This window comes from Coregonus clupeaformis, unplaced genomic scaffold (assembly GCF_020615455.1).
Source record: "Coregonus clupeaformis isolate EN_2021a unplaced genomic scaffold, ASM2061545v1 scaf0374, whole genome shotgun sequence".
Lineage (NCBI taxonomy): Eukaryota > Metazoa > Chordata > Actinopteri > Salmoniformes > Salmonidae > Coregonus > Coregonus clupeaformis.
The window spans coordinates 110,630-130,874 of NW_025533829.1; the positions used below are offsets into that span (position 1 = coordinate 110,630).

Genomic DNA, 20,245 nt, shown 5'->3' on the forward strand with positions numbered 1-20,245 from the left:
GGGTCTGTCTGGACGCTGTTACTGGGAGGTGGAGTGGAGTGGGGAGTTGGTTTATACAGCAGTCTCATATAAAGACATCAGCAGAACAGGGACAGATAGTGCATTTGGACACAATGACAAGTCCTGGAGTTTAGTGTGCTCTAGTGTTGGTTATTGTTTCAGACACAATAATGTTGTGACTAAAGTATCAGGCCCTCTGTCCTCCAGAGTAGGAGTGTACCTGGATCACAAGGCAGGTACTCTGTCCTTCTACAGTGTCTCTGACACAATGACCCTCCTCCACAGAGTCCAGACCACATTCACTCAGCCCCTCTATCCTGGGTTTTATCTCTATTATGGTACTGCTGAGCTGGTTAAACTGTAGTAGGGTCCACATAGATACTAGTCATGCTGGTGTAGTCTATAGCTGAGCTGGTTAAACTGTGGTAGGGTCCACATAGATACTAGTCATGCTGGTGTAGTCTATAGCTGAGCTGGTTAAACTGTAGTAGGGTCCACATAGATACTAGTCATGCTGGTGTAGTCTATAGCTGAGCTGGTTAAACTGTAGTAGGGTCCACATAGATACTAGTCATGCTGGTGTAGTCTATAGCTGAGCTGGTTAAACTGTAGTAGGGTGCACATAGATACTAGTCATGCTGGTGTAGTCTATAGCTGAGCTGGTTAAACTGTAGTAGGGTCCACATAGATACTAGTCATGCTGGTGTAGTCTATAGCTGAGCTGGTTAAACTGTAGTAGGGTCCACATAGATACTAGTCATGCTGGTGTTGTCACGATCGTCGTAGGAGTGAGTAGACCAAGGCGCAGCGTGTGAAACAAACTAGTTAAAGTTTAATTAGTTAAAGTATACCAAACAAAACACGACTCGTGAAGTCCACGGTAAACAAATACCGACACGGAACAAAAACCCACCACACCCAAGGGAAAACATACAGATTAAATATGGCTCCCAATCAGAGACAACCAGCCGACAGCTGACACTCGTTGCCTCTGATTGGGAGTCACACAGGCAAACATAGAAACAGACAACCTAGAACACCCAAACAAAGAAACAGAACACATAGAATGAACACACCCTGGCTCAACATATAGAGTCCCAGAGCCACGGTGTGACAGGTGTAGTCTATAGCTGAGCTGGTTAAACTGTAGTAGGGTCCACATAGATACTAGTCATGCTGGTGTAGTCTATAGCTGAGCTGGTTAAACTGTAGTAGGGTCCACATAGATACTAGTCATGCTGGTGGTGATGGTCCCCAGATGTGATGATTCATTCTGCTCTGTTTTTATGTACAATTATTTGATTGATTTGATCTTCAGAAGATGTTATGAATTACAATTCAATGCATTCATATTATTTGTAAGTGCAACGTTTTAATCTTATACATTTACATTAATCATGATGTATGCTGTTAATGTATGTTGGTTGGCATTCAGAACCATTGAAATGTTTTCTCAATTGGTTCTCTGTCTCAATGTAATTTTCCTCAGTATCATGGAACAGGTAGTGTTACTTACTTGCTAATTGAACTATATGGGCCGGTTTCCTGGACACAGATGAAGCCTAGTCCTAGACTAAAAAGCATGTTCAATGGAGATGTCCGGGAAACCGGCCCTAAATTTGGCATCTTTTATTCTCCCGTACTGCTCAGTCAAGCAACATTAAACCTGTCCAGCAGGTGGTGCTATTAACCCAACAATAAAAACAGCACATATCTTGACTTGCCACTCAGTAAATCAGTAATGTTCAGAATTGTACTTTAATATCATTGGAGATTGATGGTCTTTTTGATCCACTACCCAGAGTCAGGAACAGATGAAGTTAGGTCTGCTACTGTTCAGTTATTAAATATGATTCATGGTGATGGGAAATAAAACATACATCTAGTAGTAGTTTTCCTTTGCTATTTATTCCAAGGTGTGTCTTTAACTTGTAAATGGATTGTGTTGAAGCTGGCATGTGGTGTGGATGATAGAATAGAGTGAATAGAGGAGAGAAGAGAGGAGGAGAGGAGAACATCATATAGAAGACAGATAAGATAGAGAGAGAATTCATACCCAGGGGAGTTACTGACTCTGGCCCAAATGACACCCTGTTCCCTACGTAGTGCACTAGGCTTCTTCTGACCAGATCTAAAGTAGTCTTCTAGATTTTACATGTTTTCTCCCTGTCATTAGAAATTGACAATATGGTAATGACTTTAGTGCTTTCCTCCCCCTTAGTTGTTATTGGTTGTGTGTTATGTGTGTTGTTGTGTTAGGTTTTTCCCCTGTGTTCTTAATGGAAAATCCATTAACAATGAATCACAAACAAATTATATTCCAGTTGTGTTTGAATGGCTTCATGGCTGACATCCCCCAGTTCTGTTAAGACCCATTGAACTGGGTCAAATTCTAAATGGTCACTTGTATTGATAGTCCATACTGGGCCTATCTGGGGTTAACCATACTGGAGGGTTTCTTTCTGCACACATATTCCCTCATCTCCAGAACTTTACCTGATGTCCTCTCTCTCTCTCTCTCTCTCTCTCTCTTTCTCTCTCTCTCTCTCTCTCTCTCTCTCTCTCTCTCTCTCTCTCTCTCTCTCTCTCTCTCTCTCTTTCTCTTTCTCTTTCTCTTTCTCTCTCTCTCTCTCTCTAACACCTTTCAGTGCCTGTATTGGTAGTCCATACTGGGCTTTACTATGATTCTACATACAGTACTTGTATTGATAGTCCATACTGGGCTTTACTATGGTTCTACATACAGTACCTGTATTGATAGTCCATACTGGGCTTTACTATGGTTCTACAAACAGTACCTGTATTGATAGTCCATACTGAGCTTTACTATGGTTCTACATACAGTACCTGTATTGATAGTCCATACTGGGCTTTACTATGGTTCTACATACAGTACCTGTATTGATAGTCCATACTGGGCTTTACTATGGTTCTACATACAGTACCTGTATTGATAGTCCATACTGGGCTTTACTATGGTTCTACAAACAGTACCTGTATTGATAGTCCATACTGGGCTTTACTATGGTTCTACATACAGTACCTGTATTGATAGTCCATACTGGGCTTTACTATGGTTCTACATACAGTACCTGTATTGATAGTCCATACTGGGCTTTACTATGGTTCTACATACAGTACCTGTATTGATAGTCCATACTGGGCTTTACTATGGTTCTACATACAGTACCTGTATTGATAGTGCATACTGGGCTTTACTATGGTTCTACATACAGTACCTGTATTGATAGTCCATACTGGGCTTTACTATGGTTCTACATACAGTACATATATTGATAGTCCATACTGGGCTTTACTATGGTTCTACATACAGTACCTGTATTGATAGTCCATACTGGGCTTTACTATGGTTCTACATACAGTACCTGTATTGATAGTCCATACTGGGCTTTACTATGGTTCTACATACAGTACCTGTATTGATAGTCCATACTGGGCTTTACTATGGTTCTACATACAGTACCTATATTGATAGTCCATACTGGGCTTTACTATGGTTCTACATACAGTACCTGTATTGATAGTCCATACTGGGCTTTACTATGGTTCTACATACAGTACCTGTATTGATAGTCTATACTGGGCTTTACTATGGCTCTACATTTTTGTTAGTTTTTCTTTCTCTATAAACTCCAACGCGAAAGGTACTGTTTACTTTAATTTTCATAATGTCAGTACGATGTACAGTATCCCACAAAAGTGAGTACACCCCTCACATTTTTGTAAATATTTGAGTACATCTTTTCATGTGACAACACTGAAGAAATGACACTTTGCTACAATGTAAAGTAGTGAGTGTACAGCTTGTATAACAGTGTAAATTTGCTGTTCCTTCAAAATAACACAACACACAGCCATTAATGTCTAAACCGCTGGCAACAAAAGTGAGTACACTGCTAAGTGAAAATGTCCAAATTGGGCCCAAAGTGTCAATATTTTGTGTGGTCACCATAATTTCCCAGCACTGCCTTAACCCTCTTGGGCATGGAGTTCACCAGAGCTTCACAGGTTGCCACTGGAGTCCTCTTCCACTCCTCCATGACGACATCACGGAGCTGGTGGATGTTAGAGAACTTGCACTCCTCCACCTTCCGTTTGAGGATGCCCCACAGATGCTCAATAGGGTTTAGGTCTGGAGACATGCTTGGCCAGTCCATCACCTTTACCCTCAGCTTCTTTAGCAAGGCAGTGGTCGTCTTGGAGGTGTGTTTGGGGTAGTTATCATGTCGGAATACTGCCCTGCAGCCCAGTCGCCGAAGGGAGGGGATCATGTTCTGCTTCAGTATGTCATAGTACATGTTGGCATTCATGGTTCCCTCAATGAACTGTAGCTGCCCAGTGCCGGCAGCACTCATGCAGCCCCAGACCATGACACTCCCACCACCATGCTTGACTGTAGGCAAGACACACTTGTCTTTGTACTCCTCACCTGGTTGCCGCCACACATGCTTGACACCATCTGAACCAAATAAGTTTATCTTGGTCTCATCAGACCACAGGACATGGTTCCAGTAATCCATGTCCTTAGTCTGCTTGTCTTCAGCAAACTGTTTGCGGGCTTTCTTGTGCATCATCTTTAGAAGAGGCTTCCTTCTGGGACGACAGCCATGCAGACCAATTTGATGCAGTGTGCGGCGTATGGTCTGAGCATTGACAGGCTGACCCCCCACCCCTTCAACCTCTGCAGCAATGCTGGCAGCACTCATACGTCTATTTCCCAAAGACAACCTCTGGATATGACGCTGAGCACGTGCACTCAACTTCTTTGGTCGACCATGGCGAGGCCTGTTCTGAGTGGAACCTGTCCTGTTAAACCGCTGTATGGTCTTGGCCACCGTGCTGCAGCTCAGTTTCAGGGTCTTGGCAATGTTCTTATAGCCCAGGCCATCTTTATGTAGAGCAACAATTCTTTTTTTCAGATCCTCAGAGAGTTCTTTGCCATGAGGTGCCATGTTGAACTTCCAGTGACCAGTATGAGGGAGTGTGAGAGCGATGACACCAAATGTAACACACCTGCTCTCCATTGACACCTGAGACCTTGTAACACTAACGAGTCACATGACACCGGGGAGGGAAAATGGCTAATTGGGCCCAATTTGGACATTTTCACATAGGGGTGTACTCACTTTTGTTGCCAGCGGTTTAGACATTAATGGCTGTGTGTTGTGTTATTTTGAGGGGACAGCAAATGTACATTGTTATACAAGCTGTACACTCGCTACTTTACATTGTAGCAAAGTGTCGTTTCTTCAGTGTTGTCACATGAAAAGATATACTCAAACATTTACAAAAATGTGATGGGTGTACTCACTTTTGTGAGATACTGTAACAGCATTTGTTGTTAGTTTTTCTTCCTCTCCCCCAGTCCACTTTAACTTTTCTTCTTTATTCCCCGTGGGCTGCCACCTAGTGTCTGGAATACAACTGTATTAAGCCCCTTACAGATGCGCTCATAAATGTACTGCTATTCACAACATGTTTCAGAGATATCAAGATATTATAATGCGTGCATTTGATCAAATGCTCACAGTCAAACAATCAATAATACTGTATGCTTGGATCTTTTCCTGTGTTTGGTCCGGACTGCGTTGACACCTGCAGCAAATCACACCACGGTACTACAGCACCAAGGGGTATGAATGGAAACGGAAACGAGACCACTCCTTTTGAGCCAACCTAGGTGCATTGTTTGGTGTGCTCCCGAGTGCGTATAGTGTTCACACCAGTCCAAACAAGTTCGAAAACCCCCCCAGCTCCAAACCAATTTAGTGTGAAAGCCCCCTTAGTGAGTCATTATTTAAGATGCAAGGGGATTTGTAGATGAGTGAGTCTGTGCAGTTGACTGCAATGGATTTGATCTAAAACATGCACAATGTCATGAAGACCACTGCTACTCCATAGAATGAAACCATCCCCTATGAGGACTAATGACCAACTCTGAAACTCACCACACTATGCTGTACTGACAGCATCATCATCACACTAGCATTAATGTTCACACTCTGGGGCTCATTTGTCCACATTTAAACTGGTCTAGGTCTCCTTACAGGTTGGACACATGGGTCTAGAGGTCTCTAGTGGTTGAGTCTTGGTCTGGGTCTCACTGGTTCTGTTCCAATCAGTCTTGTCTCCATCTCTGGTATATTCAGAACCAATACACCAACGTCATACACTCCAGACCTGGGTTCCAGTGCTTAAATTGAGCCGGATCTGGCACCTCTCAGATTTGACCTCATTTGTTCCAGCACCTATTTGCCCGGCTCCAGTACCTCACGCGGCATTATTTATACAATTTGTTCACTGTTTGCACTGTAAACATTTAAAAAAGCAATCAGAGTTAAATCAAGTTGCCTCCTGGTTATTTCTCCCACCTCCTAGAAAAACCATAATGTAAAAGTGCGGGGATCCTTCTGTGCAATCATCCTAATGTCACGATCGTCGGGAACAGAGGAGGACCAAGGCGCAGCGTTGAAGACGAACATACTCTTTATTTAGTGATTACACGACCAAAACAACAAAACGATAACATGACAGTCCACGGTCTAACACAAACCAACTAGAACAAGATCCCACTACTGTGGGAAAACAGCCTGTTTAAATGTTGTTCCCAATCAGAGACAACCAGCCACAGCTGACACTCGTTGCCTCTGATTGAGAACCACACTGGCCAACATAGAAATGAAACAACTAGAACTACAACACAGAAATCTACACACCCTGGCTCAACATAACAGTGTCCCCAGAGCTGACCAGTACCCCCTAAAAGGCGCGGACTCCGACCGCGCCAACCAAATACCACAGGGGAGGGACCGGGTGGGCACTCCGCCTAGGCGGCGGATCCGGCTCCGGGCCTGATCCCCGCTCCCCTCTCCAACCCCCCAAAGTACCCCTGGTCCGGTCTGGCCCCGCTGGCCGGAGCTGGACTGCACACTGGTGGAGCGGATTGCTCTAGCTCCGGCGTGAAGCATCTGACCGGTGCCGGACTAGGCACCAGTGGAACAGGCACGGGACGTGCCGGACTGACGACGCACACCACTGGCTTGGTGTGGGGAACAGGCACGGGCCGTGCCGGACTGACGACGCACACCACTGGCTTGGTGTGGGGAGCAGGAGCGGGCCGGACCGGGCTGGCGACGCGCACCATTGGCTTGGTGCGGGGAGCAGGAACAGGCCGGGCCGAGCTGGCGACGCGCACCATTGGCTTGGTGCGGGAGCAGGAACAGAATGGGCCGGGCTGGCGAGCGCACCATTGGCCTGGTGCGGGAGCAGGAACAGGACGGGCCGGGCTGGCGACGCGCACCATTGGCTTGGTGCGGGGTGCAGGAGCAGGCCGGGCCGGGCTGGCGACGCGCACCATAGGCTTGGTGCGGGGAGCAGGAGCGGGCCGGACCGGGCTGGAGACTCGCACCATTGGCCTGGTGCGGGGAGCAGGAACAGGCCGGACCGTACTGGGGACACACACCACTGGCCCTACGCAGGGATCTGGAACGGGCCGGACCGGACTGGTAACACACCCCAGTACCTCTCGCCGTGCCTCTACACCTTCCTTCCCCTCTTCGACCAGTGGCCCCCGTAACCTGGCCGCCTCCTCTGCCAACCCGCTGGGCCGCTCTGTCGCGGTCTCCTGCTGCCCCGTCGTCCACGGCGTTAGCCCCCCCCTAAAAATGTTATGGGCTTCACTCCTACCCGTGGACCAGGTCTCCATACTTCTCGCCAGCCTTTCGCCCTTCTGCTTCCACGTCAAGCCCCTCTCTTCCTCACCCGGCTTGACCCAGTCGAGAGGCGCTGGATATCCGCTAGGGATTTCCCTGGCGATGGCTCCTGGACCCGCTGCTTGGTCCAGTTCTGGTGGGATCTTCTGTCACGATCGTTAGAGTGAGTGGACCAAGGCGCAGCGTTGAAGACGAACATACTCTTTATTTAGTGATTACACGACCAAAACAACAAAACGATAACGTGACAGTCCACGGTCTAACACAAACCAACTAGAACAAGATCCCACTACTGTGGGAAAATAGCCTGTTTAAATGTGGTTCCCAATCAGAGACAACCAGCCACAGCTGACACTCGTTGCCTCTGATTGAGAACCACACTGGCTAACATAGAAATGAAACAACTAGAACTACAACACAGAAATCTACACACCCTGGCTCAACATAACAGTGTCCCCAGAGCCAGGGCGTGACACCTAATCCTTCCCCACTGATTTCAGACCTCCTCTCTTATTTCTACATATGTCCATCCACCGACGAAGTGCACGGGGGGGCAGTGCCCGGAGCAGGTGCAATTTGGACGGAGGCTCAGTTCAAGACCAAGCAAACTTATGCAAAATTCAAAGCTGGGCTGTACAACATGCAAAAAGGTAGGGAGCTTGGGCCCGGAAAAGACTGGAGGGTTGAAACTAGCAAAGGAGTGGGTGGAATGTACAGTAACATGTTCTGCCTCCGACGTAAAAAAAGCAACAAAGAGCCCTCAGAATAAAGGGGTTTTGAACATGCCCAAACAATGGCCCCAAAAATGAGAAATTACCCGGCTCTTCACAAGCACTTCACCACAGCAGCTGAGGATGCCTCCCACGACGGGCGTGACCATCACAGCTGTAGTGGCCTTGCCATGGGGATATCCTCGCATGCGTTTGTTAACAATCTAGGTCTTATGTGTCATGAACTTCAACAACTATCTGAATTGTCACTCGAGCTCCAAAAGAGAGACTACACAATTATTACTGCACACAGGGCAGTCACCAGGGAAGTGAGGGTGTTATTACTGCACACAGGGCAGTCACCAGGGAAGTGATGGTGTTATTACTGCACACAGGGCAGTCACCAGGGAAGTGAGGGTGTTATTACTGCACACAGGGCAGTCACCAGGGAAGTGAGGGTGTTATTACTGCACAAAGGGCAGTCACCAGGGAAGTGAGGGTGTAATTACTGCACACAGGGCAGTCACCAGGGAAGTGAGGGTGTTATTACTGCACACAGGGCAGTCACCAGTGGACAATACAGGATACATCCAGTTCATAGAGGAGCTGAAGGTGCTTTATGCTCAATACTGGCCAGAGGATGCAGGAGCACTGTATGGAGAAACAGTGATAGAATCTCTCTGCCAGAGGTTTGGCATTGACAGTCCACGTACGGTCATACGGGCCTACAGGCAGTACAGGGACACTGATGGTAATGATAAAGGAGACTTTCCAGATGGACTTAAAGAGATGTTGATGGAGGTCAGCACCATCCCCATCTGCAGATGGACTTAAAGAGATGTTGATGGTGGTCAGCACCATCCCCATCTCCAGATGGACTTAAAGAGATGTTGATGGTGGTCAGCATCATCCCCATCTCCAGATGGACTTAAAGAGATGTTGATGGAGGTCAGCACCATCCTCATCTCCAGTGCAGAAGGCCAGCAGGGATTTTCTCAAATGAATCTGATTTGCACCTTAACCCGCGCCTCTCTGCATACCTCCACCATATCAGGACTACTCTTTCTGAACCTTGTTGGCCCACCCCTGACCAAATTCAACCCAGTCCCCTATGTGAGGTCATGGATTGCTAAAGGACACAGATGTGTCACAGACACCAGGAGCAAAACAAGAAATAGGGAGGAGAAGACGCACCAGGAAATGGCCGTGTTGTGGAAGGTTCTGGAAAACTTTACAAACTTGTTCTGTACTGTGAAGTTAATCTGAATATGCGCTTCATATTATCAGATAGGCAGGAGGCCTATATACTATAATATGTATTCTGCTGTAGCATACATTGATTTATTTTATTTGAAGTATATTCTGATATCAAATCAAATGATTGTGATATGTTTGTCCTACAGTGATGTCTTAAAGTATATGAAATGTGAGTCTTGTAAGCCCCCACCGCTGAGTATATGAAATGTGAGTCTTGTAAGCCCCACCTCTGAGTGTGTGTTCATATGCATATGGATGGTGTTCTGCAGTGACACCTAAAAATGTTGCTGTACATTGATGTCTTGAAAATTAGGCTGTAAGAAATTCAGACTTGTAAGCCCCACAGCTACACTAGAGTATGTGGGTATAGTATATGTTGGTGACGGTGGCTGTGTGAGAAGCACGCCTGTATCTCTCACATAACTAGAATGAGATTAACTTTCTATGATCTCTCTCCCTCTCTGCTCTGATAGACAGGAGCCTGAACTCTCATCTCTCAAGCGTTGCACTTCATCATTTATTTAGACTCTATGCTGTAGGCCACCAAAATATTTGATCATCTTCCAAATATTGTTTTACAAAGGAGAGAGAGAGAGGTAGGCTTTTGGTACGAGTGCATCGGCCATCACCAGTGAGGAGCTGTGCATCATTGGGTGAGTCAGTGAAACTGGAAAGCATTTTTAGGACTATAATTTCCTCCTCATATTGTAGCCTACAATATGTGTCTCCACACACCTAGGCCTCGGCTATTGATGGATTCAAGACAAGGTCGTTTTTATTGATCTCTGATTCTCAGTTTGTCAGTGTCAAAGTAGCATTTCGATCCCAGGGTTAGAGTTAGTTAGGGTTAGAGTTAGGGTTAGGGTTACTGCTGCTAGTTTAGTGTAAGAATGAGGCATCACAGTACTTTTACACCACTGTACTAACAGGAATAATTACACACCAATAAACACACTGTAATGTAAAGTGTTACATCATTCTCAATGATCAGTCAATACATACGGTATTCATTTCAGCTACAGTACATTGTATCCATTTCAAGTCCCCCCTCCCCCATTGTAGCTAATTATCTATAACACATTGTACAGTTTTACAACCACGTATTAGTTATTATGGATGGTTATAGTTAGTGTCATAGCACATAAGTTTAAGGCATTACAAAATTCATTAAAAGCATTATACATATGTACTTCATAGAAACTGTTACCCTTTATATATTCTAACCACTCTATTTAATGTATTCCATATTGAGGGCCCTAACCTAAGAACACAAATCTTTGTCTCTATTAACATTGCGTACAGTTCTCTCTCTCTCTCTCTCTCTCTCTCTCTCTCTCTCTCTCTCTCTCTCTCTCTCTCTCTCTCTCTCTCTCTCTCTCTCTCTCTCTCTCTCTCTCTCTCTCTCTCTCCCTCTAACCCCTCCCTACCTCTAACCCCACCCCCTCTGGCAGAACCAGGAAGTCCCTCCCCCTCCCACAAACTCTCTTCTGTGGAAACGAAACTGATCTGAGTCTCTGTGTCGTCTGTCTGTGTGAGAGTGAACAACCGTCCAAATGGCTCAGCAGGGAGTTCTGCTGGACCAGGACCTGTTCTGTTGTTCTGTCTGTCTGGATCTACTGAAGGAGCGGTCACTACTGCCTGTGGACACAGTTACTGTAGGAGCTGTATTGAGGGCTGCTGGGATCAGGATGTTCTGAAAGGGGTCTATAGCTGTCCTCAATGCAGAGAGACTTTCACTCCAAGGCCTAATCTGAGGAAAAATAACATGTTGGCTGAGTTGGTGGAGAAACTGAAGAAGACAGGACTCCAGGCTGCTCCCCCTCCTGCTCTGTGCTATGCTGGACCTGGAGATGTGGCGTGTGATGTCTGCACTGGGACCAGAAAGCAGAAAGCCCTCATGTCCTGTCTGGTGTGTCTGGCCTCTTACTGTGAGACTCACCTCCAATCTCACTATGAATCTTCTGCTTTGAAGAAGCACAAGCTGGTCAAAGCCACTGCACAACTACAGGAGAAGATCTGCTCTCATCATGACAAACTGCTGGAGGTTTTCTGTCGTACCGATCAACAGTGTATCTGTCTGCTGTGTGTGATGGATGAACATAAAGGCCATGATACAGTGTCAGCTGCAGCAGGGAGGACTGAGAAACAGGTAAGACCAGAACTACTTGTTGGTGACTGTCTGATAAACAAATAATTAAAGATACAGTAGGAACTAAGGCTGTTTGAATATGAGATCATTCAAATGAAATCGATCCACGGCAGAACAAATATGAACACAAACCTTGATTATATAGATATGTTAACCCAGATTCTCCAAATGAATCACAATTTTCTAAAGTCAAACACCATTATCATTCGTTATCAAACACCCAATCAGCTCCCCTGTTTTGTGCACTGTTAAAACTATAATCATTCACATAATAATATAATTTCACACAGACTCTTCCTCAACATTTTAATCCCTATCTTCTATGGGCCCTATGTCACATTACTATACTATTGATCTACTGGACAAATAAAGCTTGATAGCTCATTGAAGAGTGATTCTCCACAGAGGCAGCTGGGGATGAGTCAGCAGAAGGTCCAGCAGAGATTCCAGGAGAGAGAGAAGGAGCTGAAGGAGCTCCAACAGGCTGTGGAGTCTCTCAAGGTGAGTATTGTTGACCAAAGGAGACACACCATTTCACATCTCTCCTCCAGTCAGAGAGAGAGAGGGGGGCCCCTATCCAATCCCACTGACCCCACTGTTGGGAACAGGCTGTCTGGACCCCTTTCAGAGAATATACTGCTTAATGTAACTGACTGGTTATGAACCCGGGTCTACTGAGGGAGAAAACAACATCTTGACCGTTACACCAAGAGGACATTCCCTATTGGGCTGAGGGCCGACACTGATTTTGAAGTCGAAGACTGACTCATGTCCCCTATACATTAAAATGGAGCTCTCTCTCTCTCTCAATTCAAATCATTTCAAATGGCTTTATTGGAATGGGAAACATGTTTACATTGCCACAGCAAGTGAAATAGATAATAAACAAAAGTGAAATAAACCTCCAGAAATTAACAGTAAACATTACACTCACAAAAGTTTCAAAGGAATAGAGACTTTCAAATGTTATAATTCAAGTGCAAACAGAGTGAGCCATTCGCCAGACTGAGTTCTGGAGGTGAAATGGAAATGAATGAGGGAGAGTTAAGTGAGGTAGAAGGTGTGGTGAAGAGCTCAGAACCAGAGCCTGGCATCAATGGACATGATAAAGAAGAATATGGTGCAGTAGGAGTTACATTTTTGAAGAAAGTGGATCCATACCTATTGGCAGATCCATTTGTGGTTTCAGGGTGGGTGGGAAAGGAGTTGGGTGCAGTTGAATCAGTGAAGGTAACCTGTAGTGGACTTGTGATATTTGTTTGTGTTTCTTCTGACCAGAGGGAGTGGGCGCTCCGTGTCACGCAACTTTGGTCAAGATCTGTTTCTTGCTTTGCTCTTAGGAACAGGGCACCATTGAAAGGAGTGATTTCTGGGGTAGCGTTAAGTGTAGAAGTGGAGCAATTAAGGTTGAAGACTGCTGGTGTTTGTGATTCCCGCCGTTTGGTGCAACGCAGACCCGGTGGTGAGCGTGGTGAAACAGAGGAGTCACTGTCAGTCCTTTTGAGTTTTGAGTCTTTACCCAACAAAGTCATGTTAGGATATATCAGTTATCCTGTTAGAGCTTTTGTGGCGAATCCACTGCGCTGATTCAGGTGCAACGTTTATGATCATGTTGCAGCAGTTTGTAGGAGGGAGATTCCAAGATGTGGGAAGTGTGCAGGAGGGCATGGGATAGAGGATTGTGTAGTTTCGGTGGATAAAGTTGTGTGTGTCAACTGTTGGGATGCCCATGTTGCTGGGGATCGGAAGTGTCCGGTGCGAGAGAGGCAGGTTGAGGTGGCTAGAGTCAGAGTAGTGCAGAAGGTGTCGTATGCTGAGGCAGTGAAGAAAGTAGAGGAGGATGGGTCAAGGGTGAGAGATCCTGAGAGGATCCCTGTGAGTAGTAGATCTGTGCCAGCACAGAGGGATAGGCCAACGAGTGATATATGCTTCAGTAAAGTTAGCTTCTTAGCGTTCATAGCAATGGTTATCAACTGTACCGCAGAAATGGAACGTAAATCACAGAAAATAGATGTTGTGGTGGCAGCTGCAGAGAAGTATTTGGGCATACAAGATTAGACTTCAGAAGAGTTACAGGGTGTGTTGAGTGGTGGTGTCCTGTCCTCCCAGGCCGTTGGCATGGTGCAGGAGCAGATAGGGTCAAAGTAGTGGAATGGGGTAGTGGGTATTTAATGAGTGTAGGGTTAGTTGGAAGGGTGTTTTTTTGTATTATTATAATTTCCCCTTTTCCCATTTTGTATCACAAAGTATAATGGATTTATATTATAGTCCAGTTGGGGGCGGTAATGCAACATATTGGATGCCAACCACCGTTAAACTACAAAGAAGAAGAACCGTTATATTAAGGCTATGTACAGTGTTGTAACGATGTCTCTGTCTCTCTCATTCATTAACTTTCGTGGTAGTTGGTTGTGTGGGTCTCTGGTTATGAATAGGGTGCTGACAGACAATTGTTGATGGATATTTATAGAGCTCTGATCAGGACGCCAACTGATTACTGGTGTACAGTTTATGGAACAGAGGTAAAGACTTGGCTTCAGAAGCTGGAGAGAATCCAGTATATAGCTTTAAGGATATGTATTGGTGCATTTAAATCAACGTCTGTATGTGCCTTACTAGTGGAGGCAGGAGAGATGCCTTTGGATATACAGCGTAAAAAATTGTCATTATCTTATTGGGTTAGGTTGAAAGGCTGTGAGGTTGAGCATCCCACTGCTACTGTTCTAGATGACTGTTGGGAATATACTAGTAGACATGGCAGTGGTTTTGGTTGGACAGTTGGAAAGCTTGCTGATGAGAGTGGTTTGAGGGAGTTGGAGGTTGGCCCTTCTGTGGTGATAGGGGATGTTCCTCCATGGTTACTCCCAGACCCTGTTGTTGATCTAACCTTGGTAGAGAAAAGGAAAGATTGGTCAGAAGTCAGTGAAATAGTGAAACTGGTTGACAATTACATTGGTATAAGTTTTTATACTTTTCTACCGCTTTTCACAGATGGATCCAAGGACCCAGATAGTGGGCTCACAGGAGCAGGCGTTTACGTTCCTGAATTTGATGTGCAGATATGTAGAAGACTAACAGATGAACTGTCAGTATACTCAGTTGAACTGTTGGTGATAATAGTTGCCCTCCAGTGGGTGGAGGGACGCACAACCTGTTAGAATTATAATATGCTCAGATTCTCTGTCTGTATTGAATAGTTTATCATCTGGTAAATCTAATAGGAGTGACCTGCTATAGGAGGTATTAATGTTATTATGGAGAATTGAGAGAATGGGTTTAGTAGTGAGATTCTGCTGGGTCCAAGCACATTCGGGTGTGGAAGGGAATGAAATTGTAGACCAGTTAGCTAAAAGAGCTTTGAAACGAGATATAATTGATATTAATGTTCCACTGGGTAGAGGTGAGGCCAAATGTAAGATCAGAGCCATTTTGATAGATGTGTGGCAGAAGAGATGGTACTCTGAGCACAAGGGCCGGCATTTATATGAATAGTTCACAGTTTTACAGAAACGTCGATGGACCAAGATTCAAAAGTCAGATTAGGAAGGAAGAGGTGGTGTTTACTCAATTGCGCTTAGGACATTGTACATTGAACTTGTCATTACATCTGGTTGGCAAGCATGTGAATGGTTTGTGTCTGGAAGGTATGGTCGATGAAACGGTGGAGCATGTGTTGTTATATTGTTGTAAGTATGTTGAAGAGAGGGAAAGATTGAAGTGTAGGGTCATTGAGGTTGGGGGGGTTTGTAAGGGATTTTGGGGATGGGGGAGGGTATATTAGAAGTTAGTAGGGCTCTTCTTTCTTTTTTCAGAAGTACTGAGTTAGGTAGGATGATTTAGAAATGTTGGAAACCGTGATCGACCACACACTCCAGCACAGTAGGTGGCGGTATGCACCTTTAACGTTGGTTTGTGGACCGCCATTATATCATAGAAGAAGAAGTTGGTTGTGTGAGAGTTTTGTGGTTCGTGAGGATGGCTACTATTCTTTTTTATTTTGGTTCTTGCCTATTTTCTTAATTTATTTTCTCATGGTGGAGGGTTTGTTTATTGGTTTCCACTGTTTATTGTTTAGAGTTGAGGGGGGAGTAGGGGTAGTTTGTTAGGGCGGCGTGATGGCCTCAACCGAGTGGAGAAGAAACGCTGTCGCTTCGGGTACTTTCCGGAGAAAGGTGTGGAGGAAGTTTTGCTCATGGTCGGCGAACAGGTTGGAGCGGAAAATCTGCACTCTGCATCCAGAATGAACAAGATGGTGGTTGTGTTAATGAAAAAGGTTTGTCTTGTTGTGAGTGGGATTTTTGTGAGGGGTGTGTTGGAGCAGATTTCGCCTCTTTCGACAAGAGTTGTGGTGGCTAATCTGCCTCCGTTTATTACTTACGAACAGACCGGAAGTAGTTGGTTCGTTTTGGTATATTTGAAAGTGGTTTTCGTGTGCTCTCGGCTGGGTGCCAAGCGGAAGCCGTTAAACATGTCTCTTTTCGTAGACAAGTGTTTGTTTCTTAACAAACTTCAAGGTTACGCAGGGGAGGGGTGGAACGCAGGGTTTGCTAGCACAGATAGTTTTGGGTGTTTCTAGTGTGGGGATGTAGGGCATAATGCTAGTGCAGACAAGCGCGACCAGCCGGCAGCGGGGGCTAGGACTAGGCTGGACACAATACATTTTTAACGCCTTTTTCTGATAAACTACTTAATTACATCCGCCATGGAGCCCAGTTTCCATAATATTACCATATGTCCCAGATGCTTGCCGTAGTTTAGAAATAATAGGGCATGTTTCACCCTGCCAGCTCCCTATTAGTTGTATTGAGCTCTGTGGCACCAACTCGCCTAATGAAAGTTCTATTCCCAGCCCATTGTTCTGCGTCACAATGCCAGCTTCACTATTGTTGGTAATGAGACCAGCCCCTATTAACATTGTAGCTTTACCTCAGGTAACTTATTATTAACAAGGTTATGACTACTTGGTGAGCAAACTCACTGTTCACCTGGGTACACCTGGTGGTGACCCACAGTGCTACGTATGGTTGGCGCAGAGGCAATCAAACAATAAACATTTTCTGGTCACGGTTAATCATTTTCTTTCAGAAAAAGGTGTATAACCTAAACAAAACGCATGTCTGTCCTCTTTTTCAAGATGTGGCTGATTTTAAACAGCCAGAATACATTTTTTCAATTAAGAAATAACTTTTTATTTTTTTAAAAACATTTATTGTTTCTATATTACTGCTGGGTAATTTGATATGCGTCGAAATCTGTAAGTTCGTAGGCATTGAATTGAGCGAATGCTGCGCAGGTTCACTGAGTTGTAAACTAAATGGATAGGTGTAGCTCATTGATTTATAGATCTGACACAGTTGCTACCTCAGATAATGAGCCTAGCAAGTGTCGTGAATGAGGTATGTAGTAGCCACAGGGAGCAGCAAGAGGGCTATAAACTTGTTAATTTTTTTTTGCTTTAAATACCCTAAACCTAACAATCAATCAATCAAATGTGTTTATAAAGTCCTTTTTACATCAGCAGATGTCACAAAGTGCTATACAGAAACTCTAACCCTACTTATAACCTATTTTTAGCCTTAACTCTCTAACCCCTAACCCTAATTCTAGGGTAGGGTAGCCTAGAACACGTTTTATAAACTATTTTAGTAATAATTTTATGTTAGTAAATTCCATTATAGTACTAAAAAAGCATTTATTGTTATTTTTTAAGTAAAACCTATGTAACCTTTATTAGTCATTTTATTATATGTATTATTGCAAGGCAGAACACTTGATAAACAACACATTTGTTTTATTTTTTTAATGTGGTTTGAACTGGGTGTGACCTAGTAACCTCTATGTGAAAGTCCAGCAATTGGCATGTCATAGGTGGGGCAGGTTTGAGACTGATCTACAGAATTAATTAGAAAAATACACTTTATTTCTCAGCTGCCTCACCAATGTCTTTACGTGAATTAATAACTTTTAATTGCTAAATATTTACAAACTTGTTCTGTACTGTGAAGTTAATCTGAATATGCGCTTCATATTATCAGATAGGCAGGAGGCCTATATACTATAATATGTATTCTGCTGTAGCATACATTGATTTATTTTATTTGAAGTATATTCTGATATCAAATCAAATGATTGTGATATGTTTGTCCTACAGTGATGTCTTAAAGTATATGAAATGTGAGTCTTGTAAGCCCCACCGCTGAGTATATGAAATGTGAGTCTTGTAAGCCCCACCTCTGAGTGTGTGTTCATATGCATATGGATGGTGTTCTGCAGTGACACCTAAAAATGTTGCTGTACATTGATGTCTTGAAAATTAGGCTGTAAGAAATTCAGACTTGTAAGCCCCACAGCTACACTAGAGTATGTGGGTATAGTATATGTTGGTGACGGTGGCTGTGTGAGAAGCACGCCTGTATCTCTCACATAACTAGGAATGAGATTAACTTTCTATGATCTCTCTCCCTCTCTCTGCTCTGATAGACAGGGAGCCTGAACTCTCATCTCTCAAGCGTTGCACTTCATCATTTATTTAGATCTCTATGCTGTAGGCCACCAAAATATTTGATCATCTTCCAAATATTGTTTTACAAAGGAGAGAGAGAGAGGTAGGCTTTTGGCGCGAGTGCGCCGGCCATCACCAGTGAGGGAGCTGTGCATCATTGGGTGAGTCAGTGAAACTGGAAAGCATTTTAGGACTATAATTTCCTCTCATATTGTAGCCTACAATATGTGTCTCCACACACCTAGGCCTGCTATTGATGGATTCAAGACAAGGTCGTTTTTATTGATCTCTGATTCTCAGTTTGTCAGTGTCAAAGTAGCATTTCGATCCCAGGGTTAGAGTTAGGGTTAGGGTTAGAGTTAGGGTAGGGTTACTGCTGCTAGTTTAGTGTAAGAATGAGGCATCACAGTACTTTTACACCACTGTACTAACAGGAATAATTACACACCAATAAACACACTGTAATGTAAAGTGTTACATCATTCTCAATGATCAGTCAATACATACGGTATTCATTTCAGCTACAGTACATTGTATCCATTTCAAGTCCCCCCTCCCCCATTGTAGCTAATTATCTATAACACATTGTACAGTTTTACAACCACGTATTAGTTATTATGGATGGTTATAGTTAGTGTCATAGCACATAAGTTTAAGGCATTACAAAATTCATTAAAAGCATTATACATATGTACTTCATAGAAACTGTTACCCTTTATATATTCTAACCACTCTATTTAATGTATTCCATATTGAGGGCCCTAACCTAAGAACACAAATCTTTGTCTCTATTAACATTGCGTACAGTTCTCTCTCTCTCTCTCTCTCTCTCTCTCTCTCTCTCTCTCTCTCTCTCTCTCTCTCTCTCTCTCTCTCTCTCTCTCTCTCTCTCTCTCTCTCTCTCTCTCTCTCTCTCTCCTCTAACCCCTCCCTACCTCTAACCCCACCCTCTGGCAGAACCAGGAAGTCCCTCCCCCTCCCACAAACTCTCTTCTGTGGAAACAGAAACTGATCTGAGTTCTGTGTTCGTCTGTCTGTGTGAGAGTGAACAACTTGGTCAAATGGCTCAGCAGGGAGTTCTGCTGGACCAGGACCTGTTCTGTTGTTCTGTCTGTCTGGATCTACTGAAGGAGCCGGTCACTACTGCCTGTGGACACAGTTACTGTAGGAGCTGTATTGAGGGCTGCTGGGATCAGGATGTTCTGAAGGGGTCTATAGCTGTCCTCAATGCAGAGAGACTTTCACTCCAAGGCCTAATCTGAGGAAAAATAACATGTTGGCTGAGTTGGTGGAGAAACTGAAGAAGACAGGACCCAGGCTGCTCCCCCTCCTGCTCTGTGCTATGCTGGACCTGGAGATGTTGGCGGGTGATGTCTGCACTGGGACCAGAAAGCAGAAAGCCCTCATGTCCTGTCTGGTGTGTCTGGCCTCTTACTGTGAGACTCACCTCCAATCTCACTATGAATCTTCTGCTTTGAAGAAGCACAAGCTGGTCAAAGCCACTGCACAACTACGAGGAGAAGATCTGCTCTCATCATGACAAACTGCTGGAGGTTTCTGTCGTACCGATCAACAGTGTATCCTGTCTGCTTGTGTGATGGATGAACATAAAGGCCATGATACAGTGTCAGCTGCAGCGGAGGGACTGAGAAACAGGTAAGACCAGGGAACTACTTGTTGGTGACTGTCTGATAAACAAATAATTAAAGACTCAGTAGGAACTAAGGCTGTTTGAATATGAGATCATTCAAATGAAATCGATCCACGGCAGAACAAATATGAACACAAACCTTGATTATATAGATATGTGTAACAGATTCTCCAAATGAATCACAATTTTCTAAAGTCAAACACCATTATCATTCGTTATCAAACACCCAATCAGCTCCCCCTG

General features: G+C 44.4%; 2 pseudogenes; one reads left to right on the plus strand and one right to left on the minus strand.

Moving 5' to 3' along the window:
• The window catches only part of LOC121559288, a 64,650-nt pseudogene that overhangs the window by 14,391 nt on the left and 30,014 nt on the right, over positions 1-20,245 (minus strand).
• The window catches only part of LOC123484619, a 38,792-nt pseudogene continuing 29,800 nt past the window's right edge, over positions 11,254-20,245 (plus strand).